The 26,812-nt window shown below is 41.5% G+C and overlaps 1 protein-coding gene across 1 annotated transcript in view; it reads left to right on the top strand.

Moving 5' to 3' along the window:
- The first annotated feature begins 15,617 nt into the window (after window positions 1-15,617).
- Window positions 15,618-26,812, top strand: part of LOC117943400 (plexin-A1-like) — a 191,797-nt gene continuing 180,602 nt past the window's right edge. The window contains exon 1 of the mRNA XM_034869500.1: window positions 15,618-15,804. The gene's annotated coding sequence lies outside the window, so the exon portion shown is untranslated. The remainder of the gene's footprint in view (window positions 15,805-26,812) is intronic.

The raw sequence follows: 26,812 nt of genomic DNA, 5'->3' as shown, positions 1-26,812 counted from the left end.
TTTCATGTATATCCACTGTCATTTCATAATAAAGGGAAAATTGTCTTAAAAAATCTGTCATCATTTCAAGCAGACTAAACAGCTGTTCAATATTTAAACTTTTTAAGAACCACCTTTCAAGCTTTTAGGGGAGCATTTGATATGTGATATTTCCGTAAATCTTTTGCCACGGATCTACTGGTAATAAAAAAACGTTCCCAGATAGAGAGCACCAAATGCACTGATGTTCTTTTGTGGTATTCTTTAAAAACTGCCTATCTCAGTGCCAAAGAATCTGCCATTTGATATAAAAATATTGTGTCTGCCTTTGAAGTTATCTTTGTGGAGCTTAACATGTCAGTGATTCAGCCAGGGGGATAAACAGTCATTCAACTCCAGGATCAGTTTCAGAATACAACATTTAGACAGTCCGTGTGACAAACACAGAACCCTCTTCTTCTGTCGTGTTGTGATTTTCCCATGGTTAGAAGAAATAGTGTGCACCGTTTATCTGAAACTTATGTGTGTGCTCTGAAAGATATTACACAGACAACTGAACCTATGAAGTTTGTGGTTTGAATGTGTGAATATTTGTGAAAGATTTATGAAACTAGGTGTGAGACTAAAAGGAAAGATTTGACATACTGTATAACCATCACCTACAAATGCTGCTTCCCTAAAAGCGATGGTATACCTGGATACGGTGATGCAGCAAAAACTTTTTGTGCTTTAAACTGAATAAATACAGTACATACCATGATGCAGCAAGGGCTTGATTATGAAGGCTGACAACTTTGGCCAACGAGCCAAGGTTGCAAAAAATGTAAGGCTTTACTTGTATGTGAACTGGACAAACGTTGTTTCCATAGCAACTGTTCTGACAGCTTAGAGAGACTTTGTGTGTATGTGTGCACTAGTCATAATGGCTGCCAGGCTACATTATCTCTGTGTGTAATGTAAGGACACAAAAAACTAAAGGGTCACTTCATCTAAATCTTGATTTTTCTACTTAACCGTGGTGGAATAGTTTGGTGTTATTTACCCAAGTTTTAATATGAATTGGTTTTATGTTGTTGATGCCCAAAGCATCGAAAAATTCAAAAGGTTTCTCTTTCCATAAACAATTTTTGGGATAATTCACAGACCCCACAGTTGATGTCTTAGGGTTTTCAAAGCAATTCCTATTAAGGAATAGCACATCAAAGCAAACTCCTCCACATAGGTCACGCTGTTCCCAGACTGTTGTAATAGTTATACCTATGAAAAGTAATGCACTATTTAAGTCATGTATAACCTACGTGATCCTATTTATTTTTGTGAGATAACTCACGTACCGAACTAACACTAAGTTACAAGTTATGTAACAAATGTACTTATTTTTAACCCAACCACATTTATAACCTTTTCCTAAACTTAACCAGGTAGTTTGGTTGCTTAAACGATTTTGCACTGCAGGAGCTTGCCAGGTGCACTAATTGCTTGTGTCACTGTCGCTGGACATTCATAGGAAAATGCACCCAAAATAGTGCAAAACGCATAAGTAGAAACCACTCAAGTGAGAAAATGTTAAGTGTAATTTGGAGGAACCTATCTTTATTGTGGAATTCCTGTATTAGACTCAACATTAGGACTAAATAGATCAGTTGAGCATGAGCTGACATTTTTTCAAAAGACACACTGAAACAAGGATAATTTACTAAGATGTACTGCAATCAAATTCTTATCAAAGCTTTCTCTTATTTGAACACAGAAGACAAGCTGAGCTTTTTTCACATCGTTCGTGCGTGCGTGCATGCGTATGCGTGTGTTTGTGTGTGCGTTTGTGTGCGTGTTTGTGTGTGCTATGACCCTAAATATAGGTTTAAAAGTATCAGAAGACTCAGTGCGGAGACAGGGAGACAGAGTCACTCTCCTGATTACCCATAGGCCATACAAGCTTAAAGCTGAGAGCAGATGCCACAGCACAACCTAGCATGCTTCAGCTGGCACAGCAGCTCAGAAACTACACAAGTAGCATGCCACAGTAGCATGTGAAGGCATGATGCCGCATGACAACCTCCTGCCATTAAATATGCCTCAGGAGCGTTGATGTATTCTCCATTCTGCCCTCTGTTCTGCATCTGATTGCATCTACGCTGTTGTTTGATTCTCTTTCTCACACACACACACAAACCCACAGTCTCTAATTTTCCTTCACCATCCCAAGTGCCTTTTTAATCACTTGTTCACTCCCCTCTCTTTCGATCTCCCTCTCCCTTTCTTTCTCGCCTCTTCCTCTGCCTGAGAATCTATTGAGGATTCACCAACAATAGAGTTGTAGGCTGGATTAAGCAATACAATGTCTGATGGAGGGGGTGTAGTGGGGAGAAATCAATGGGCAGATGTGATTTCCTAAGCCGCTAAACATCCTCTGACACGTCGACCAATTAGCTGTGTCAAATGGGGATATCTTTACTACGTGTACAAGGTCATTAGATAAGTACGTCCGTAGCAAGGGAGACTTCTGCACAAGTGTTTGTGTGTGTGTGTGTGTGTGTGTGTGTGTGTGTGTGTGTGTGTGTGTGTGTGTGCATGTATACTAAAACAAAGGGAGGTATGAGATGGAAACGTTTAACAATAGAGCTCAGCATAGTTCCTTTGTCTTGATTACCTGTCTGCATTGCTTAATAACGTTTGGAATTGCACAATTTGCAGCTTGTCACACTCATTGCAATTGCATTTAGAGAAATAAATCGAAAAGCAATTTTGCCATCATTTCTGTTTCATACGGTGAGTAAATGCAGTTAGAGAAAGCTTCATTGCTTTGTACGTACACCTTTCAACACGCCTGCTGCTTTTCATTCCTCTTATGTCTGCTGTCACAGGACACCTACTGCAGAAAATGAAAGACAGAATAATGTCTTGTGTTTTCTTACCTGCATTGAAACATACAATAGCAAGCAATAGCTCACACACATAACTGAGCTCTGTTATGGTGTGCTTGGCGGAGAAGGTTGCTGCTTAGTTGGGAGATGTTTCGCCTGTGCTTGTTGCTGATATGTTGATCTTGTTAAAGACATCTCACTAAATTTATAACAAATCTCTATTATATCTGTGCACCATTTAAATAAGGATGATGGTTGTTCATGATCATTTTCTAAATGCGAGCCAGCTTATGTATTGCTCACCTTACACTCTTTGATGCTGCTTGTTTTGGCCAGTTGACGAAATTGGATGTCTTACATGAAACCTGGAAGTCCTTGGAAGAGAGAGAAAGGGTTGAGGTTGTAGTATGGAAGCAGTTATTTCTGACCATTGTCTTGAGCTAAGACATGTTTTCTGCGAATGTGTGCCCTTGATAAAATGGCCATGGTGAGACTTGCAAAACTATTTATGAGCTAGTGGAAGAGAATGAGTGTTGAATTGGTGATGTTCATAATCACAAGAAGTAGCTAAGTACTAACAGCAACGTTCTTCTTCTCTGAACGTAATAGGGTAGTGGTAGATCTATATATTCCACCAACATCTCAGTTGTACTGCTTTGTCGGTAATATTACATACTTCTCTTTGTTTACTAAATGTCAGTGAGTTAATGTCATTTATTGATTTATTATGGCCACTTGGGGGCAGCATAAAATGCTAAAAACCCAGCATTGACATATTATCCTTAAATAATGTTAAAGAGGCTATGCATGACATTTAGAGTCTAGACCGGAATTGTTTGCACACGGCTTTCACCTGTGACGACGTTAAAGGTGGCTGAGCTGAAACGGCGGCAGCTAGCATTAATAGCAGTGCTATCAGAGCTAACAGGGTTAGCTCACAAGGGCTAGCTCATGCTCACTAGGGCGACGTGGGGGGAACCGTAAGTTGTGCGTTAGCTTCAACGACAACACCATCGGACCACCTTGGGCACCGCTGTCCCAAACACTTCCAGCCCAGGGAATGGTCAGGGCCAACAGTTTCAAAGCCACGGACTCACATGAGCTTGCATGTACTAAGATGTACGTGTTTGTTCTCTCTCCTGCCATCAGGCAGGCAGTATCACAGCCTAAGGAGTAGGTTTGTGCGGTTCTGCAACAGTTTTTATCTCCCATACCGATACACCGGGATGTGTGGTTTTCTTTTGGCCAGTTCTTCACCTTTCTATTAAATGTTTTCTTTTTGGTAAATACGTTTATGAAATAAAGTCCCTGTGTGAAAGTCCTGTTTCCTTGGCAAACACGTCCAAGCCTCTGGGGCGCCTGCACAGTCCACCTGTCGGTGCACCCTTTGGGGAAAGGTTAGTAGATGGACCTGGGTTTAATTCCACATCCCCAGACAATAAGATCAGAGTCAGGAGAACATTAAAACCATGGAAGTGGCCTCTTCTCTGGTTCTCCTGCTTGGCGTGCCGCAACGAGGGAAGTCAGATCGTTTGGTTTTCGAGGAGGTGGTAATGTTGTTTTGTTTGCTCGGTGTGCCGCAGCATAAGTGATCAGATGATATTCAAGGTATCCATGTCCAAAGAAGTTCAGTCTCAGCATTCCATTCCTAATTACCGACTCGTCGTCATCAGAGTGGGATCTGTTTGTTTTGAATCTTGAATTCAGGAGGCTAGATTTTGACTTTGCGGTACTCACAAACCCACATTTTTTCTTTTATCAGATGTCACATCAGCCACTTATGAGTTGGAATTGTGGGCTGTTAATAAATATATATACATATATAACTTTATCAAGCTTCCTAATTACCCTTTTTATCCTCCATATGGCACTATGCTGTATGTCATATTGCTTGAAGTGCAGAGACTTTGATTTTGCTCTTTGTTTTCAGCAGGAAGGCTGGTACAGCTAATAATGATTAACTTTATTCATGCTGTTCAAGTTATACATGGTGTAGGTTGCTGCTTTGTTGAAGATTACATAAAGGAATAAAATCAAATACCAAGCACTCTTTAGAATGTCACAACTGGTCTCAGCAATTGGATGATTTTGGAAAATGTAAGACCTTTAATTTGTATCTTTTGTTGGATGTGGTTTATTCTTATGCTGTTTATGCATTTTCTTTGACTTAATACATTTGTCTACATATATTGGCCTGCAGTTTTCCATGTGATATGGCAGAGGTGTATCTAAACAAAATCATGGAATTTGGTCAGCTTTTATTATGAAGCATTTACTTTTAGACGTGTTAGTGAGCCTACATTTGATGTGTTCTGATTGCAGATACAGTAGATTCATGACTCGGTGCGGGCACCATCAGCCCTGTCACCTTAGAGGATTTCTCCACTTTCCTTATATGGCCCATAGCACTGCATTCTTGCACGACCGATCCAACCAGGAAGTCATCAGGAAGCTGTCTGTGCTTACAGCGACAGGTTGCATTGTTTAGCATTTAAATAACTCCCTGTCCCTCTATCTCTTCTAGGAGGAAAATTGCACTGCCATGCACATCTTAGCATCCTAGCATATCATGTTGTTTTCCAGGTTTGAGCTGTGCTTGGCTGACTGAGTCCAGGACAGCTGTGAGTGAGGACCATTCACTGCTCTGTCAGGGGTTGAGATGGAAGCACTGAACTGAGGCCAGCCATCCTGTGCTACTCCAACATGTCACCTTTTCTCTCTGTAATGGGTTCCTGTGTGGAAGACAGCTTAAAGTGAAAAGAAGAATTTTAGAAAAATTCTAAGGTACACAAATAACATCAAACCCCTGCGCAATCCCACAGAAACCTCAAGGTCTTACCATCAAATAGATTATGTAAACTGGCTCGTAGGAATTACATAAGAAACACTGAGTGTGACACTGTGTGACCCCCCTCAGGAGAAGGAAAAAACAGGATCCCTCGAACCATAAAACGTTTTCACAAAATGTGTCATTTAAACCTGGAGTAGCTGGGTGTAAGGCATATTGAAATAATCAGAAATGATTGAGTGTTTCAGACATTTCAATTCATGTGGTACTAGCTTAGAATACATCTAAGTATTCAGAAGTATCAGACGTTTTTTATTGTCACTTCTTTTGAGCCACAGTGACGATCTTGATAAACACAGGTTAACTCATGAGTCTCCCAATGGAATTTTTCACCACTTGTTGATTTGTCCACACAATCTTTAAATGATTCAATGTCCCTTCTGAGTTTGCATCTTTATAAGCATATCATTGTGAAGTAAAATCATATCCCACACAGAGAGGCAAAGTCGTGCCTGAACTACAACCCCTATGGTGCCATGGCAACTAAGAACTGAAAAGGGTGAGTTGTGAACAGGAACCAGGTGAAAGATTTCCTTTGTGGTTGCTATTGTAATACATTTCTCAGGGCACATTTACTTATGAAATAATGTTTTATAGGCAACTTTGTTCATACACTCCATGATTATTTTTCTTTTAATTGTTTCCCCTGGTTTAAAATCAAAGCCACCTTGGGTTACCTAAGGGGAAAATGTACTCCACAGAGAGAGAGCACATTTTATAGTTTTTCTGTGACTTGGGCTGTTCAGTGTTGAACTAGAGGGAAAAAAGTTAATTCATGCAATTGATAGCCAAATGCCAGAGTTATAATGCAATGTGAGCAATGAATGGGACACCGGCTTTGCAAAAAAGGAGCACTGTTTTTTGTATACAATAAGCAACCCGGTCTCACCAATAAGTCACTTTTAGATTATAAAACAAACCTCCTCTGTGTGAAACAGAATGTGCAGACACACAGCGAGTGTTAGCTGAGGTTGCTTACTTGTCATTTCACGATATGTATATATAGATACAACTAGTTGCAGACTCTGCACAAGCATAGGCAGCCCTTCAGATAAGGATGGAAGCGTTTCCTGTGTAATGACATCACTAGTCGAAGGCCACCCTGACTACTGCAGTCAATACTGACAGTTGTATTACCATGGCTCATATTTGTTGTTTTGAGGCTGTTATTGAGCTGTATTCAAGGGGCCCAGTATTTCTAGTGCCACCCTAGATTAGGAATCACTTATGCTTCTGTAGTTTAAAATTGCCAAAGGGGTGTAAAACCCATACTGCAGAAGTTGGCACTCTACCCTAAAAGCCTTGGATACGTACAAAGAAGCTTGTTTGCATAATTAAAAACTCCTGACCACATTTCTCAGTCTGTTACTTTCATTTTTGAACAAGTAGTCATTAGAAATACAGTGAAATACGTTGTGTTATTAGCATGTTTGTAAACACATACACAGTACATACTGCAAAGCACATATGCAACCCTGACTGTTGTTGAGTGAAGCTGACTGTAAGACAACAAAGACTCAACAATATCGTCTCCAGGCATTGTTTTTTTCTGTCCATTGTGGATGTCTTTTATCCTGAGGCCACTGGGACGCGAACAGTTCTGTCTCTCTCCACGTGGGATCTTGTGTCCTCTTCACCTTCTCAATAATTCAAAGGAAAGAGGAGACGTCAGCTCTGGTATAATTACTGTGAGAGGGTGACAAGTTTCTCTGTCAAGGACAAGATGGGACCAAGCTTTACAGTACTGGAGGGGGCTAAAAGACGCAGCAACAGTGTGTACCGTCGTGCTGTTGATGACAAAAGCTTCAGCTGTGGGGAGATGATGAAACTGCAGGTAATTTGTGTGTTAACCTTTTTAGTTTTTCAGTAAGAACTCAACTCAGTGCATTTTCATTGCAAATAACATATTTATTTCATGTGACAGCCCTCTTGCTACAGCAGGGCCTGCTGTGTTTCTTTCTCTGTGCTGTTTGCAGGTTCATGGGTGTAAATCAGTGCAACTGGGAGCACCTGGCCAGTCTCCCAGGAGTTGGTAAGAACTGTCTTTCAATCTGCTCAGTCTCCATCCTCCCTGCACCATGTTTCTTTTTGGTTGGCTTTTTCCATGTAATAGCTTAAGTTTATACTTTGCATTCATCATTCACTCATTAATCTGCTGTCACTTCTTGTTACTTGATTTAATTAGGATTTACTTGCATGTGTAGTAAACAAAAGTTAAACCTTTTAGTTGCAAACTGTGTAACTCTTATTTTTTGTGTGATCCAGGTCATGACAATTATCTATTTTCCACATGAAAAAAAGAATCATTAGACACAGGAGTGACATTTTAATGTGTGTCCTGATTTTTAAGTGTTGTTCTGCAAGTTCTCAACGCTCAAGAGGGAATACAATTCATCACTGTTAGGCAGAGAAGTGTGTGGGATCTGATTTCAGCTCTGGGCCCAGCTGAGATGACAGACCCTGTTAGTATAACACCAGCCAAACCCAAAACTTCCGGCTCAGAGAAACCCTCGGCATAAGCATACCTGCCAAGATATGACTAAAACTCTTACTGTCACCGAGACCTAAAACCTGGCATGGGCAAAAGCTTGGCATAAGGCCCCTGGTTTTAAAGCAGCTAGACGAAGTAGGCAGTCATTAGAAGAAGATGTTTTGACACACTGTCTCTCCCAGGAAAAAGTCTGGACCAAAACGTATTAAGTCTCCCAGACTGGGAGAGTCACCTTCATCCTAATGTAAAGGGCTGAGCTGCTCCAAGATCAGCAGTGATGATGAAACTCTTCTCATGTGTCTGAAACTATAAAGAATGGTAAGATTTAGAGCAAATCTGAGATTTCATTATAATCAGCTATTTTTCTCATAACATTTGAGAGCAAACTTTGGCACTGCTGTGCCTTGAGCTCATTGGTAACATCCACCCGCTAACATGCACACAATGATAAAGCTACCATGCTGATATTTAGGAGATTTAATGTTTACCTTGTTCACCATTTTAGTTTAGTGTGTTAGCATGCTAACACACGCTAATTAGGACTAAATACAACAGCTGAGACTGATGGGAACATCTAGGGGTAAAGTCAGGGGATTACCAAAGCCATAAGGAATCATCATTTGGGCACAATGAACAAACATGTACTCAATTTCACGACAATCCATCAAATAGTTGTGGCCAAAATTTACTAAAAAAGATATCTACCTGCTGGTGGTGTTGGAGGAAAATGTAGGTGTTCACCAAATTTGGTAGGCTCTGCACCACATCTGGGAAACAGATGTCTGCACAAAATTCCATGAAAATGCATCAAATAGTTGTTTAGGTTTTATTTTTTATTATCTAAACATCCATCATATTGCACTTGTAACAGAAACACTGTTATGAAGGATTTTAATAATAAAAATAATATATTTTATTCACAGAGCACTTTTAAAACTACACTTTACAAACTGCCTCACAAAACAATAAAACAAGCAAGACACAAAAAACATCAGTTACATTTTTTAAAAATATATATTTGATGTTTAAACACTTGTACAGTGTGGCTACAAAGAAAAAAACAATATAGAAAGACTAAAAGACAGTGTGAACTAGTTTTGTGGTCATTTATAGACTATATAATATAATTTCAGGCCTGTACACTGAGCAGAAAAGGATGAATGCGGTTTAAAGTGAGCTAAACTCTTGAAGGACATCTACGAAAGCAACAGAGTTGTACATCTAGAAACAGCAAAGCTCCCCCTTTCTTCACTACACTTTCTCCTTTGCTCCTTATTGTCCTCCAAATCCGATGGCCATTAAATTAAAAAAAGCCAACATCAAGAGAAAGTCACGACCCAAGTTCCTGTAATTTTGATCATATAGAAATAAGTTGCGTTTGATCAAAAGGCTGGTGTTCGCACGTCTCCCTACCGTGCACACCCCAAGTTGCACACATCAGAAGCCAGCACAGAAAGGCCACATTGAGTGTGCGATGGCAGCCGAGAGACAACACAAAGAGGCTGTATCTAACTAATTAGGTTCCATTCCCTTCACCTAGATTTTAATTATGATTGGGCACTTCAAATGTTTCCGCACCAAATATCCAAGGTGGCTTCTTTCAAGTTTCTTAAAATAGGTGAGCAGAGGGAGGGAAAGCAGAGCTGCTAACTAGCTTATAAACTAGCCAGCATGCCTGACTCGGCACACCGCACCCCAAAAATGAATATTGTTAAATTTGAAATGTATGAGGTGTGCTTTCTGGCACACATGCTTCTAATCATGTTGCGCCATTCATGGAATATCTAACTTATTATTGCTTGTTTTAGCTGTTACATACATCAGAAAACTTCTGCCCCTAACAGACTCAGAAAAGCTTAATGGCAAACCTCTGTTTTCCGCTGCAATTACACTACTTGGTTTTTAATTTTAAGATCTTGGCTCTTAAATTGAGAGCTCCAGCAAAAAATGGTTATATACACCTATTGAGGTCACAAATCTGCTGTATTTTCATGGTGGCTCTACGCGCCTGCCACATTCATAATTAGAGGAATCAGTCTGCAGGCTCACCACTCATTTTGTGAGATCCATCATTTTGAGATTTGTGATCGCCTTAAAATAATTCACCAGCAATTCCAAATGATTACATACCTACTATCTTTTTCTTTCCGCTATGACAGATTGCAGCCCAGAGTAAAACATTCAGCAGCTGAGGAGCTCCAGCGCCGACAGGTGATTCCCTTCTAATGGATGTTAATGTGGCGGACACAACTGAGAATATTCCCAGTGGTGTAAACTTACAGTTAATTGATAATTGAGGTCTATGAAAAGATGCACAATAAATCATGGTCAATGAGCCTGCCTATACAGTTGCAGCAATTTAAAGAACAAGTCTCTGGAGGCTCTTAAGGTTTCCCACAACTGAAATGCACTCTGAATACATAATTAAGGTGAAAATATTCTTAAATCATATTACCTTACTTAAGACATTACTATTTCAAACATGTAGCATATGCATAATGCTGAAATGTAAGCACCACATTTACCTAGGCCAAACTCTGGGTTGCTTTCTTGATGTCTACTTATGCTACTGTTTAACATGTGATGGGCCTAATGTTTCCTAATGGGCCCATGTGTTGAGATGGGATACTGTGACTTTCTCAAATTGAACGGTTTGTCATATTTAACATTAATAATTGGCGAGATGTTGCACATAAACAAATGGCTTTTTTTACTGCTCTTTGCTACCAACTGTTGCCATACCATATATATTCATTACACAGTAGAGGCATTGTGTGGACGCTTTTGAATTTACCACATCCATTTATTGTTTACTGATGTTAAGGAAGCTTTTAAAAAAACGTATTTAAGGTCCCATATTGTAACAAGTGAGATTTAAATTTAAATTTGAAAGTATCAAATTGCTCAATATACAGAAAAAGACCCACAGCCCATATTCAGGAACTTTTTCTTCAAAAGTTGTAACGTTGCAGCTATACCATATGTAATGCATGCATAAGTGCCTTTACAGTCATTCCCTGGCTGCAATGATGGTGTAGAGACTCTGAGAGTTAACATCTAGAAGACTCTGAAACACTGACCAATTGGAGCAGACAGGGCTTTTTCAAGAGGTGGTCTTTAAGAGACAGACGCTACAATGGAGGGTTTCAGGGTGAATACAGGTATATTCAGACAGACAGGTATGAGAAAAATGAAATGTTTTTCAAAAAGCAACCATGTTAAAGCATGTAAACATGTTGTAGTAGAAACCAAAAATTCAAGTATGAACCGAAAATAAGCATATCATGATGTACGCCGTAGTACATGATTAAAAGTATGATTGTTTTTAGCAGCTGTCGATTGGCCTATGCGCTATGGTTGAAATAATTTTATTAATACGGATATTCACTCAAAATCAATGTGTGGAATGTAAAACTAACACACTAGCTTGGAATCACTGTTTTAACAACATAAATATATACAGTAAAAAACAAAATGTAATCATCATGATTCGTCTTAATTAAACCCACATATCTTATATGAGTGGACTATACATCAGTGAGGAAGTGAGCCTAGGACACAGAAGAATTGATGTTGTTGTAGACTTACTATTACTCACTATAAACAGATCCGGTGAATGACTAGCCTTTTGAGGAGGACGTCATCATCCAGGAGGACATTGTTTCCTTGTTATAACAGTATTTTTAGTCAGCCTCTGTACAACAAAAAATATAACAACAAATTGGCAAAATCATCTTGTCACTGGAATCAAGAAAAAACTGTATTTTAGCTGGTATTTGCCCAAACTGTTCAAACATCTTACCATTGTCTTAAATGTCAACAGAGACATAGAGCATATTTGGACATTTGACTGTCTGTATGCTTTAGCTTCGAACAGGTATTTCAAGAAGCTTCTATTTGTCCTGGTCTGACAGAGGTGCGCACAGATGGCATGTTTTCAGAATCCTGAGAGCTGAAATGGGATTGGAGCGACTGTTCAAACAGATCAGACAAGTTTAGCAGGATGATATCCTGTAACCGCGCTACCTTGAAGGATAATCAACATGTAGCTCTGTTTTTTTTTTTTTTTTTATGTTTAGTGCTGTCAGTAGCAAGACAAATGTAAACAATCGGTGCTGTCTACACCGAGTTATCCACCTGCTAGCATTAGCACTCAACAGGCTTAAACAGGGCAAGTTTTACTTTACTATTAAAGGAGAATTCCAGTCGATTTCAACATGTAGTTTATTTTTTAATTTTTAATTTGTAGTGCTGTCAGTAGAGAGATGAATGAAAACAATTGGTGCTGTCTACATCGTGTTATCCTCCTGCTAGAGTTAGCACCCAACAAACTTAAACAGGGCAAGTTTTAAACACTCTTTAAGCCTCTTTAAGTTTTAAGCCTCTAAACATGCTCAAAATGTCATTACCAGTGCCTAGCCATGGTCGGTTATTCCATAAGAAGGAACAAAATGAATTTGACTGCAGTAGATGTGGCAGAAAGGCATAAAAGTTGTGACAATTGACTAGTGTGGACTTTACCGGAAAACAGGAAACAAACAGAGGTATGGATTAACACAACGTTTATGCCTTTCTGTAACATCTACAGCAGTCAGATTCCCTGTGTTCACTCTTAAGGGATAAATGCACGTGGCTTGGCACTGCTAATGACATGTTGAGCATGTTTAGAGGCTAAAAACATGTTTAAAACTTGCCCTGTTTAAGCCTGTTGGGTGCTAACTCTAGCAGGAGGACATGGTGTAGACAGCACCAATTGTTTTCATTTGTCTTGCTACTGACAGCAATATAAATTATTTTTTGTTTTTTTTAAATACATGTTAAAATCGACTGGAATTCTCCTTTAATAGTCAGCCATCTTGTTGTTAGCCAATTAATGGTTCTTTACCTGTTTATACAAAGCTGCGTCACCTCAGGTTACAAGGACACCAAACCTGCTCTTCACCCACTGGCTCAAATCTGATTACTTTCACCTAGTTGGCACAGATCAGATGCTTTTTTTGTTGTTGCTTTGAGTAAGAAGGATTGGGTTTCATGGGCAGAGAAAGAGATGCCATTGTCTTCTGGTGATGAACAAATTGTTCAGGTTTTGAGAATTAAAACATCAGGTTTTTGTTTGTTGATAGAGCTCAGTATCATCAGTGTATATGTAATCAGGAAAATAACTGATCTTTTGAATGTGGTCTCTCTAGGAACACAACTATTGTGATTTGTGTTTTTTTTTTTTTTTACAGATCGTGTACACAGAAAAGCTGCAGAATCAGTTTATTTAATTTTGTTTATGAGTGTGCACAGCATTAATGCACACATCTTTGCTTAGTTGTTTGAGTATATTTGCACAGAATGTATAATGTGTCTGTCTGCATATATGCAGGATAGTGTATTCTTTGTGGGTTTTCAAGGACACACACACAGGAACTCTTTTCTCTCTAATCAGTCAGTTATTGTATCTCTCTGCTCACTTAAAATGTTTGTTCTACTTGCCAAACACAGGTCCATTAATAGTGCATGAATTAAAAAAACTGAAAATAGAAAGAAAAACAGCAGCAAACCACCAAACAGCCATGCGTACATTTATTTAATATTCTCTGTGCTTTCAGCCCAAGCTGCTTGGCCTGGGCTCTGTCTAGTCAAATCATGACAGGCAAGATTAATCTGGCTCTTTAAGAAAAAAGTATCACTGAACACTGTATGTAAAACAACGTTTGGTTGTAAACTATATAGAAAAGGAGAAATGTTTTATTTAAGCACTTTTTATTTGAAGATGCTGTGACTTTATCTTGACCATATTATAGTACAGCGTACAACTAGGTTCAACAGAAAGGAAGCAAATGCCCATTTTGCATGCGGTTTTATGATCCTGTTTTGCACAAGGCTAGCTTTGTACTCACTCATGATGTTTCATACGCCATGAAAATATTCCCATGAGAGTTTACAGTAGGCCTGAAGTGAAACAGGACGGATGTTAACCACACTAACTTAGAGCTAATCAATGTCTTAAAGTGTAAGACAGGGAATGGCATGGTCCAGAGGCCTTTCACATGGTAATTGAGGCAAATGTCTTAGTGTTACTTCGGCCAAACCAACCATTTCTAAAGGCAGACAGTGGGCTTTTGAAAACTATTAAAAGCTGGGTGGTGTGATAGATTCAGGGGAAATTTCCTGGCAAGTGCTGAAATTCAGCTGCTGTTTAATTCACATAACATACACAATTGTCTTTATGTTTCTTAATCAAAACTACACATTTCCCCTACCTCTCTGAAACACACACACATACATGCACACACACACACATACACACACACAAAAACACATATACACACGCGCATGCAAGTACACGCACGCACACACATACATAACACACATGCCTAACACACACACACACACTCAGGGTACGGGCCAGGTGGTGTGGTTAGTGCCAGATCTTGCTCTCTGCTCTCCAGAGTGCAATTGGTAACCTGAGCTGTCTGTTTGAATAACTCAGTTATCCCAAAAGCCTCCTCGCTGCAGAGACATCATGGAACAGTGCCCAAAACACACTTTGTGTAAGCTCCTGGTAGTCACTGACTGCATGATGAATATTGAAATTCAGCTTTCAAAGCCACTTTGACTGTCTTGAGATTTCTTATCATAAGAATAGAGTAGGAATCAAAAGTTGGCTGGATAGCCTTACGGGCGCAGCTTGTATTCAAAATCTGTCATCCGAGTGTCACTCACAGTGTAAGTTAGACGGTGTGAATGTATCAGCTGGTGGAACGTGACAGCCAGGCCTGGGGCCTCCCCATTTAATCAGGAGCCTGCCTTGTTTGGGAGCTCACAACCAAACCTGTTTCCCACCATCTCCCAGGGCATTTTCTATTTTAAACACTATTTGCTGTAAATCTATCCTAGATGGGTTCTGCTATGAATGTAACATGCGGATATCCAAAATTTTACATCACATCAAGGCTAAACTGTGCCTGTAAGGGCTTTACTTGTGTCACTCAGTTGCAATGCAAATATTTGTTGTCCCCCCTCAACACCACCCTGTAAACCCTACACACTATCCTTTTGCTGTTGTCCAATTCTTGTGAAACCTTGTCTTCCATCAAAACTTTGAGTCAGAAAGGTGCTTTAAAATGTATAGCGGTCATGATGACTGACATACTGACATGAAGTTGTTAAAAAAAAAACTTTTTTATTCTGCACTAAAGTTAATAGCCAGGACAGGAAGTGGTTGAAATACAAGACCATAACATTAAAAAATAACTATTAAATATAAAATATAAGGATGTATTAATAAAGTAAAACAAAGTAAAATTGGGTACAACATAAAATAAATGACTTTGTAAAAGTGTGGGAAAGGCGAATTGTTGAAAAAATAATGTATTGTAACAGCTCACACATGTCCCAGTCACACCAGGACTCGGCCCGGGAGCGCCCTCTATGGGCCCGAAGCGGCACTGCAGCAGCAGAGCGCCTCCTCCCTCCTCCTGCAGCCGGAGTTACATTCCTGTTCTCTCCATTCACACGGAGGGAGCCACCGGAGAGAGAGCACCGCCGCTCCGTGACCAGAGTGGAATGTCCCTAAGTTTTGGAATTTAAAAACATGGCAAGGATATCTAACCTACGGATCACTTGAACCTGTAAGTATCGTTAAAACTCCGTGCAAGCTGATTTTTCGTGTGGAAGGAACGGGTTTTGGTGGAGCCGGCTGAAATGTTTAGGTTACATTTTTTTTCTCTACGCTGCGCCGTGTGGTGAGTTGGTCGTTGTGTTCCCTCCGCTGCTCCCCATGCCTTCTCCGCTCTCGGCGTGTGCTTTCTGCTCGAGTTTGAAGAGCTTGAGGCTCCAGCCAAACCTAAGCGTGAAAAGGGCAAGAAGGGGGTGTAGAGTAGCTAATATCCCGATATTTAGGCGTGTATTGCTGTGTGAAGGATGCTTGTGTTTGTGTTAGCGGTGCGTTGAATGTTCGTTCCGGTGTGACCACCAGTCGGATTGTTCCACACCAAACTGCGGATATTTTGGGCGCCGAACGAGGCTTTAGGTGGCTAACTTAATTCATTTGGACATTTATTTTAGAAATCATTTCGCTGTAAACCACCTGGCATTTGAAACTAAGACCAGGTTGGTGGGATTTTTGGAAGTTACCTCGGATTTGGTGCAGTGTGAGGTGAGTTTCTGGTTGTCGCCCGCAGTACAAACAGACTTTTCTGATCTGGAAAAAGCTGGCATCTTACAGGAGTCTTGTAATGAGACGAAACCTCCGGGACCAGCAGGCATCTTGCTGAGGGTGCGTGTGGCTGTGGCATTGCCTCCGAAGAGGAATGCCGACCACCATGTATAATTACAGGTAGGCTATTCACGGAGCTGACATTATCTGTCGCCTGGATAAATAGTCCGGGGAGACTGCATGCTTTTAGATTCAACATTTGCTTTCATGCTTGTTTGCTGTTTGCCCCCCCAATTTAAATGTAGCTGTCCCGGCTTTCTTAAATTGACCTAAGGGAGGAGTTGTGTTGGATCTCTCCAGAGGGACGTGGAGCGTACTTAAAAAGAAAATCGATTAGACTATTAGCTTTACAATAATTAGAAATTGTGTTGGTGGGGTGTGAAAAGAGCCTTAATCTGCTAACGAATGAGAGGCAATTTGTAAGCTTTGTTATTCGACAGCAATTGAATTTCCGATGTGAGCAGGGATGGAGTGGCGAGGGCTGTCTGTGGGTGTGTTGAGTGCGCATTGTTTGTCAGCTATTGAACATGCTCTCATTGCTCTATCGGATTCTCATCAGTTCTGTTTTTTTTAATCAAATCCCGGTTAACCAAATTAGACTACCCACCCCGACCCCGCGCTGCTACGCTAATTCATTTGGAGCCCATTTTAAACATGTATTCATGATTCATATTAGATGAGCAAGAGCTTAAAGACATCATTTTAACCGTCCTTTTTTTAGGAAAACGAAGGATGCCAGAAGCCTATCACAAATACCACTACAACAACACATCAACATTCATTTAATTATTTAAGTAGGAGTTCTATGGTGTCTTTACTGTGCATTTTCAAGTTGGTTCATATAACTCAGGGAAATGTATTTTATATCCTGTGGCACCACTCTAACATTTAAGAAACCGATATGTGACCAACTCTTTTGCATAAAGTGACATGACCCAATTTGGCCTCATGACAGCGGTGACCAGCATTCCCATTTAAATGTTGTGGGATTTGAACTGTGGCATTAAGTGTTTGTTTAAGAGGTGGTGCCCCGTCACAGCTTCAACTCATGTAACCACAGACAGACTGACATAGCTCACCAAGCACACAACAGAGATGCATCTAACTTGTTCAATCAAAACAAGCATTACTGAGTGTGACTGGCAGCAAGGAGTGGCAGTACTGTGACCAAACAGTGCTGACTCCCTTTGTGCAAGGACTATTTAATCAACTTTTGTTTTCTTTAGCTGATAAGTGTGGAAATGACGACATGTTATAGGTTGCATGTGTGAAAAAGAAATACTTCATGTGATTATCCAGGGGAGAACCATGGATCATAATGATATTTGTACATGTTTAGACATGTCCAAATAACCACATATTCTTATGTGACCTAAATAGGAATGGAATTAAGGGATATCTGTGAGAAACAAGCTTGCCTGGATGGAAATCCGTTATGTTTTTCAGAAAGTCCCCACCTGATACAACCATGGTCTTCACAAAATAATTTTGTCTTGGGAAAACTGTGACCTTGCATGGCATTTCTAAGATGAATGTATCCAAGATTAATCAATGTATCCTTTATATTTCACATGAAAGCTGGCAACCCAGGCAAAAAATGACACGCAATTTGCCACAATCTTCCCTAATTATGATACATATCTGCCCCATGATAGACCAGCGGGGTCATGCATTTTGAAAGCCTGTCCCGTCTGGTCTGGCGGCTGCCAGGAAGGGTAAATCCGTGTTGTCCAAACTTTGGAATTCAAGCTGACATGTGCACTTTGCACCCCACTGGTCCTGCCTTTGTGTGGCTCGCACCCGGCCGCATTCCTCTGGACCTTTTCAGTGAGCGGCATATTTAAGGTCTAATTAGATTGTAGATGGATGACAAAGCAGGAGAGCTGTGCTCAAGTGAGGACTGAATTGTGATTTGGCACCGTAAGACTGGCCTGTCTTAGTGTATATCTTGATAAAGGATTTTAGAAAAAGGAATAAAAGGGGATTTAAATTAAATTCCATCACGCTCATATGGGACTTTCTCAGTTGGAGTGAAAAACTACCTCACTGGTTCGTTGAAATTGTTTATATATGTGAAAGGACTTTAAGTGCATAACTGTATCCTTCAGGGTATGCTGTACTGTGATTCATTGCTTTCATGCGGCGAGTCGATATATAGACTGTATTCAGACTCACAGTGTGTGTGTGTGTGTGTGTCTCTGTGTGTGTGTGTTGCTAGACTGCAAAATTAAGCTCTTTTCCAGTTTCCATTCCTGTTCAACATTTAAAGCCAGTGTGACAACCTCATGTTTAGGCATTTCCTCTTCTCGCCTTCTCTCTCTGCCTACTCCTCTGCCATTCCTCCTGCCTCCAGACCTATGCTGCCACTCAGGCTTTCTTTTTTCTCACTCTCCCCTCTTCTTCTCTTTCCCTCTCTTTCTGTCAGGAGTCCTACCTCCATTCTTCCACACCACCTCTTTCTCTGCCTTTTCTTACTTTAATTTTCCTGATCAGTCTCCCCATTCTCCCTTCTTCTGTCATGCTGTTCTCCCTCCATCGTCCTCTTTTGCCTCTCCCTCGCTATGCCCAGACTCCCTGGCATAAAAATCTTAACATTTTCCATTTTTCAATCAGTTCTTCAGTATTTTTGGTGGGGAGACTAGACGACTTGCCTTGGCTCAGTGCATGAAGAAGCGGAAAGAGAATCCTCTCTCAAACCGATACAGGTGTTATGTCAGAGCGGGTCGGGTACGCCCGGGACGGAACTCTCTCCCCCCTGTGTAAACAGGGTCTTCCTTGGTACAGCAGCGCTGTAATGCAATATCTGCTTTCATTTTGCAGCTGATGGAAATAGCATGTTTTTATTACATACATTTTCATTTGTGTCACTCAAGCTAAAGATTTTAGATGTGTTGCCCGCGCTCCGCTCCGGGTGGGTTTTATTTAATCTGTGATTGTCTGCCTCAGTTTAAGTTTACTGTTTTAAACGTGACTTACTTCCTCTCTTCTATCACATCCTCTTGTCCTTTGTGATCTTGTGACCTCATCTCTTTCTGATCCTTGTCCCCTTCTTTCTCTCTATGTGAGTGTTTTACGTGGTCTCTCTGGGGGTTGCGTGGCGCCCGGGGGCGAGGAGCTACACAGCAGCAGCAATATGAAATGCACTAAAGAGGGACCAGCAGCAGGGCTCTACCCCAAGGCCCTGTCGTATACACACATCCACGCACAAACACAGACACACAGCGCTCATGGTGCTAACACCTCTCAATCCGACAAGCCTTAATATGAAATAAACTCACCCGCCAATACCTGGCGGGCCTGTCTGACTGACTGCTCAAATAGGAATGACCTCCATTTGGCCCGAATAAGAAGCAGGGAGTGAGAGTCAGTGGGCGGTGTTGAACTGCAAAGTGCTGTTGCATTACGAATCATATCAAAAGGTGAGTTTGCCAGTGAGCCAGCAGCATAAACCCTCATCAGTGCCAATCAGAAGTGAATTTAAAGGCAGACTGAGCTATCTGCAAGCTCCATCACAGTTGTAAGAAGGGGAGCGAGCTCGGGGCTGGTAGTTTTATTTTGGTCCCTGGAAACTGCCTCAATTAGAGAGGATGCATGAAGCGAGAACCATTGTGGAGAACTTGTAATGAAAGCCTTTTCTGTATTGTTTGATGCCTTGACCTTCTCCAAAAAGATTCTTTGTTGCATTCTTCACTTTGGATGTAGCCAAATACATATGACCACTGTGGTGGCACAGCACACATTTTCTGAGCCAGAAAATTGCTTTTTTGTGTGTTACCGCCTTAGTTTCTCCCTTTGTCATGCTCATCCAAGTGAACTGTCTGTTATGTATAATTAATTTCTCCTCTCTCCCAGTTTATTTTTATCGCCCACTTTTAACCATTCCTTCAAAGGACCCCTCCCCCGCTTCCATCCTCCACAGTTCCTGCTGAAAGTGACAGCTGCTCGCATACGGGGGATGCTTTTTGAAGCAGGCACTAAAAAGGCCACTCACTCAAGACGACTTGGAATAGAAAAATCTCTGTCGTTCTGACACAATCAAAAACATGCAATGCCTGCAAATTGAAAATAAATTCCACTGTAGTCTGTGCAGCCGCCTGTTAAAATAATTCACATGGTCTTCTTTTGTTAAAAGAGTTGATGCTGATTAGTTGATGTTGGCATGTAAAGCAAAGGGAAGATGAGATTGACTTGAAGGGCACAAACAACTTGTTCCCGTTTTGCAGGTACTTCGTTTGATTGACAGGAGCACCGCGTTAGGTTAATTTTCTTGTAAAGTCAAATTGACATTCTGATAATTCGTGGAATGGGCTCTCATCCAAACCAAAGAAACACTGTAATTGGTTGTGTTTGACCCACAGTCCCCTGGCTAGTCGTCACTGAGATTGAGTTACAGTCATCCTGAATGTTCCATGTGAAGGTCCAAAGATGCAGTATTGACCCCCGATCAACTTCTGACCCAGTGACCTTGTCTAGAAATCCTACTGGCCCACGCAGCTAGTGGGCACGGCCTCAGCATATCAGCTTCCCTCCCCGGCATGCCAATGCTCTTGTCAGCATTCTGTCCACCACACCTCAGACACTTAACTCAGACAGGAAGCTCAGGTCCCAGATTTGTGTGGACATAAAAAAAACGGATCTCGCATTTCCTCCTATGAAGAGTAACTGGGCCCGGTTATTTATCATATTAGGAAGTCACAGTTCCCTGTATCATTTTTATTCCATATCCTGCTTAGTCACTGTAGAAGGAGTCTTCCAAAATCAATATAGCCTACAAGATCCTTAATGTAAATGAAACTCAGGTCAATCTTTAAACTTCCTTACTAACTAATAACTAAGAATTGTGTGGTGGGGAAACAGAGTTACACATTCAAGAACACCAGAATTCACTGGTTCAGAGCGAGGGGAAAAAAAGCAGATCTTTGAGTATATTGCATCTGGCCCAGCCTGTCAGTATCATTGGGAGAAAGTGTGTGTTGCTGATGTTAAGATAGACTCCATTTAGATGAGGGAGCCTACTGGTTGTTTACCGTGCTCACTAGAGTCTGTCTGCCTCTTCAGGCATGTTTGGCTTGTTAATGAGAACCACTGTGGGAGAGAGGAGGCAGCGCACTGTGGGTGTTTGTGCATGTATTTGCATCGAGATAATCATCAGTGTGCACAATATACAGGACGATGGTTTACAGGATGCTATCTGAGCGTGTTTGTGCATGCGTGGGGTCTCCTCGTGTTTAATGTAACGTAGGACTCTCCACTGTGGCGGAGATGAACCAGTGAAGAGTTTACACTGGCACATAGCCATTTATTGTTGTGATTAATGTTAATTGTGCAGCAGCTCATAATTGCTTGTCCCCCCCTTTAGTCTCTGTAGCTCCCACTTCTTCATTCCTATCTTCCATCCTTCATGACGCCCTTCTTGCACACACACAGCCTCCTGGTTTCTGTTGTATCTACCAAGGGGTATCCTAAATAATTCAGGCGGTCTGTTCTCCCAGCCTTGTAAATAAGACTAATAGAAGGCGGGCCTTTGAAGAGAGCCACTTGCCCAGGGAAAGCATGGCCGGCGGCTAGCCTATTAATCAGCTTGCTGCCTGTCTGGGCCCTTTACTGTGGCTGGGTTGTGGACCAGCCAGAAACCACCCCCATGTTAGCGGAAGGAAGGGCGACTTATTCCGGAGAAGTCAGCAGCAGTATGATGGTGTCGCACCTGAGGCAGTGGTGGACATTGAGAAAGTGTGTGCATATGCGTGTTGGACACAGGCAGGATCACTCTCCCTCTCTTCTCCTTTAAATGCACTATGGCTTGTGTTTGTGTGTGCGCACAGTCACACGTGCACACACGCTCCATGGTTCATAAACCACACACTCTGATGTCAGCGCCTGCATGTGTGTTTACCAGATGGAGATAAGTGCTCATTTATTCATTTTGTTTATCACCTTTTTTTTCTGAACGCCTGGCACTCTTTAGATGTGGGCTGGTGCTTTTGGCTAGTTTAATGTGTGTGTGTGTGTGTGTGTATGTGTGTGTGTATGTGTGTGTGTGTGTGTGGTGAGATCTCTTGTAGGCAGACACTTCACAGAAAACCAGTCAAAGGAGAAAAACATTTTTGTTTTTCAGCGTAACAGAATGGGCAGTTAGCCTTCTCAAATCCATTGTGCGATCCCACTTCAGCTGCAAAAAGAAGGGAAGATTTTGAGTAGCTTTAGCCCTAAATCACTTTGGAGCACTTCCAAGCCTCTCACCTCCCCACGTGTAACCTTCAGTAGCCCCTTTTTACACAACAAGGCCAATTGGGGACCTGTCAGGGTTTGGGGCCAACTCAAAACATTTCTTAGCTCTGACTGAAAGGAGCATTAGTTTATTTGAAACTGTTTCCCAGATTACAAATAATGTCTGTTAACAACAGAAATTGATCTGGTAACCATAGGAATTCCAAATGTGTTGTCTGAACCTCTACTTAAAACTGAAGCGGCATAGAATATCCTACACCTCTTTCCTTTACTACCTCCTTTTCTTTCCACAGCTTCTTTGTCAGCTCCCTCTTTGTGCTCCTTTCAAAGGGTTAAAGAGGGAGAAGTGATGAGTAGCCCGCCGAGTCTGGCCTCTATTGTGTGTTGGCATTGTGCCACTGCATAGCATGTTGACCATAGACACATGTACAAGGGACCTTTCTCTACTCACAGAGACTAACGTTACCATGTAATACTACCCCCACCTCTTGCAAATCAATGCAAATACTTAGCAAAGGTTAGTGGCATTAGGAGGCCAATGATAACACTGATATTTCAAAAGCAGCTCAATGCAAAAGGGCCTCAAATAAGGTTTATAAGCTTTACTTTTTTCATAACATTGCTTCTTTCTTGACCAAAAACGTCTTGGTAGTCATTGATGAACTGCTTGGAGAACCTTCTTTTAACTTCAAACAACTTTAGAATAAAGTTTTAGGATGCTTCTGAAAGATCAGTTGTTTTAACTCTACTCCCTCAGTGAAAACATGTGCTCAAGGACCATAAACCCCATTTCCCCCCCTTTTCTCCCTTACATAGCTTGTTAAGGAGAAAACCACTCGACGGCATGTTGTGTCAAACATCGGTGGCTGCACAGTCTAATTCTTTTAGCAGACTTGGGTTACCTCCATGCTGCAACAACGTCCCGGGGGTGCTTTTAAGTTGTCTCCTTCTCCTCAACCCCCTGCAGAGGAGAGGAAAGAAGAGCTCGGGCACTCTGGGAATAAGTACTTCAGGCCAGACAATGGTGGACCGATGAAAAGGGGGTGGGCTGACTGTAACCAGGAATAGAAGAAGCGCAGGAGGAGAAGGCCTCCAAACTGGAAGAAGGGGTGGGACAGGGGTAGGTCAAAGGTTAGACTGATCCCTACTTTAAAGTTGGCATGAGGCCACGGAGGTTTTATTGCCCTTGTGTTGCTTTTTGCTCAGCCTGGAAAGAACCTCTGAGCTGCTACTGCGTCATGGGGGAGGGGTGTTTAGGCGGGTGTGAGTGCATTGCTACACATTGCTGTCCCATGATGGCTCCAGTTGTGCTCGGTGACCTCTGACCCTGACCTCCTTTCTCCGTACCAGGAGCTGTCAAATAGGTCAGCGGTGTGTCAACTCCCATGAGAAGAGAACTAGGGTAGCAAGGACCATCTTTAAGTCTTGCTTATTGGTTGTTTCAGAATATTGTTGAGCTTGCCCAAGCGAGTCTTTTCTCTCATCTGGTAGATTTTCTGGTTCAGCTAAGGAGGCCGAGTCTGTGGAAAAAGCTGCCAGCAAACATGAAGGAATGCGCCAGCCATACCATTCAGCTCTTGTCGGGCCATCACATTCCAAATGAAATGGGGTGTGTAACTTGTGACTGGTGTGATGTGCTGATGCGTGGCAGCTGGGAGGAGTAACTTCCTTTCTCTCCAAGTCCTTCTCCTGGGGCCTTTCTCCCACCTCTGCCTCACCGAGATCCATGATTCGGGTTGGAATGCAGTATGAACCTTGTTTCCCATTGCATGTCGAAGAATGCGGCTGTTCTGGTTGAACGGCTCGGGCCCTCCGTTGTTTTAGAGTGTGACCTCCTTTGGCCCTCGAGATCAGCAAGACATTGCCCCTGGTGCACCAGCAGACTCAGTCTGCCTGCCCTCTGACACATGACAGATAGTATTTGTCCAACTGGCACTTGAGGCAACACTGAATCATGAGTAAAGCTTAACAAATAGAGGCATAAAACCAGTGATACATTTTAGAACGGACAAAGCAGGCAATTTTCCATGCAAAAACATCAATGAGCTGAAACATACTTTAGAATTGGCCACAGATGACTTTTCCTATCCCAAACTCCTAAAAAAATACACATTTCAGAGCCATTGCTACATGTGCTGTTTTCAAAATATGGCACAAGCTGTTTTTAGCTCATTCAAGAGGAAAACCTTATCCTGCCCTCAGTCAGCAGTGTTACAGGCAAACTTGGCCACAGCACAGACACATTTTCAAAAGTAGCCCGTCTCCCAGTATGCTTGTAGCTGCATCAACATAAAAGCCTTGAGCATTCAGATTTGTGAAAGGGCGGGATAGGAGAAATCGGAACAAAATTATGCCAGAGCCTGCACTTCGGCCAGAAACGGCGGAGGGAAAAGAAGACAACAGAGGAGTGAGGGGAGGGAACTTGGCAGCACTTGCTAACTCAGAAATGCAACAAGGCAGCTCGCACCAAAGAATAATACATAATGTTGTAGAGAGAAGCTCTTGTGCGCAAGGTAGAGGGGAGAAGAAGCGAGAGTATCAGGAGGAGGATGACAAAAATGCAGAGAAGCTGAGTCAAACTTTAATTAAGGACTGAACGCAGTCTTGGAACATCTGCTGTTGCTTGTGCCACCCTGCCACACCGGCTTTACGGCTTTTTTATTTCGAAGCAAAGCTAAACAGATGTTACGAGGGGGTGGCGATTTCATCAGACGAGAAGTTTGGTTTCAGAGAAGAGGAGTAAATTAAACCCTCCCACTCTTTCGAATGGGGATTTTCATGGAATTAGAATCACGGTCTGCTGGCCACAGCGATGATGATGGTGACCCTGTGCTATCTTGTTAACCACCCCACATTTCATCTCCATCTCTGTTGAGTGCATTTGAGCAAGATACTGACCGCCTGTATTATGCTATGGCAACATAAAACAATGCAAAATTGTACCTTATTCTTCCTACTCACTCCCTGTAAACTGCTTAGGATAATAACATTGTTTCTAAATATTAAACTGGGCTCTAAATAAGGCCGCTTGTCATAGAGGCTGAACTATAAACCATACTTATCGAATGACGACCATTATGCATGTCTTGCTTGCTTAAATTTACTGAAATTGCAAATTATTATAAATGATCTGAATCTAATATGATTAAACTATTTAACTGAGAATCATTATGTGATTCAGACACCTAACCAGACAATTGAGCAACAAATCAGCCTGCAGTGTAGTCGAGTGGTAAAACACCAGAAGTTAGCCAAGAGGAGATATAACACATTGCTATATTTATACAGTTATTACAGTTTTTGTTCTCAAAGTCAACAAAAAAACAAAGTCAATCAATACCTGAACAACACAATTCTCGAAGGGCATTAACCTGTTTATATTATGGTCACTTGCCAAACAACATAACATTAGTTTATATTTTAATTAGTTTTAAAAATCAAAATCTAAAGTTTTTACAATCAGTAATTCCCTGGTTACACCTGACAGCTTGACTAACACCTGGAACAGTCCTTCCCATCCTATAAGGTTCTAATGCAATGCAAACGTTCTTCACTCCTCCATGAAGTAGGAAGGAGCTTAGATACGACTCAGCAATGGGAGATATTTATAGTCCGCTCAGCTACAAGCCAGAAAGCTAGCTAATGCTATTCTAATCTAAAACGTTATGTACAAATGTAAAAATAAATTTGACAGTATGTTGATCAACAAGACAAGCTAGCTATCCGGCCATGTCATTGTCCCCAAAACAATATAAAGACTTTTACAAACAATTTTATCTGCGATGTATCGTGGTATAGTCAGCAGCAGTAGCGACCAGAGCAGTGAACGGGGTGTGAGATAACATTATTTGCTGTGAAACAAAGTCAGTGCAGAGGGGTAATATAATTTACTTCCTGCAGCTTGTGTGTTAGTGCCATACTGTGGTGTTCAGTGGACAAGTTGGAAATAGTACAGATTTCCTTTTTGTTTTAATGTAGCACATTCATTTACAAGAGTAAACACTCAGTTTAACCGAAACTCTTTTAGTAGGTGTCATACATCACTTTTTCTACGACCACCCTGCAGCCAATCGGTATCGATTATTCATCCAGACAATTGTATAATGAGCTTTGTGTCATACCTGTCGTTCGTGGTCAGCGTTGAATGCCAGCTTTGTCCACTGATGCTCACTATTAGGTGATGTTCACCTCAG

Source organism: Etheostoma cragini, chromosome 4 (genome assembly GCF_013103735.1).
Source record: "Etheostoma cragini isolate CJK2018 chromosome 4, CSU_Ecrag_1.0, whole genome shotgun sequence".
Lineage (NCBI taxonomy): Eukaryota > Metazoa > Chordata > Actinopteri > Perciformes > Percidae > Etheostoma > Etheostoma cragini.
The sequence above is the reverse complement of the archived record's forward strand: the minus strand, read 5'-3'. Positions and strand labels throughout refer to the sequence as shown.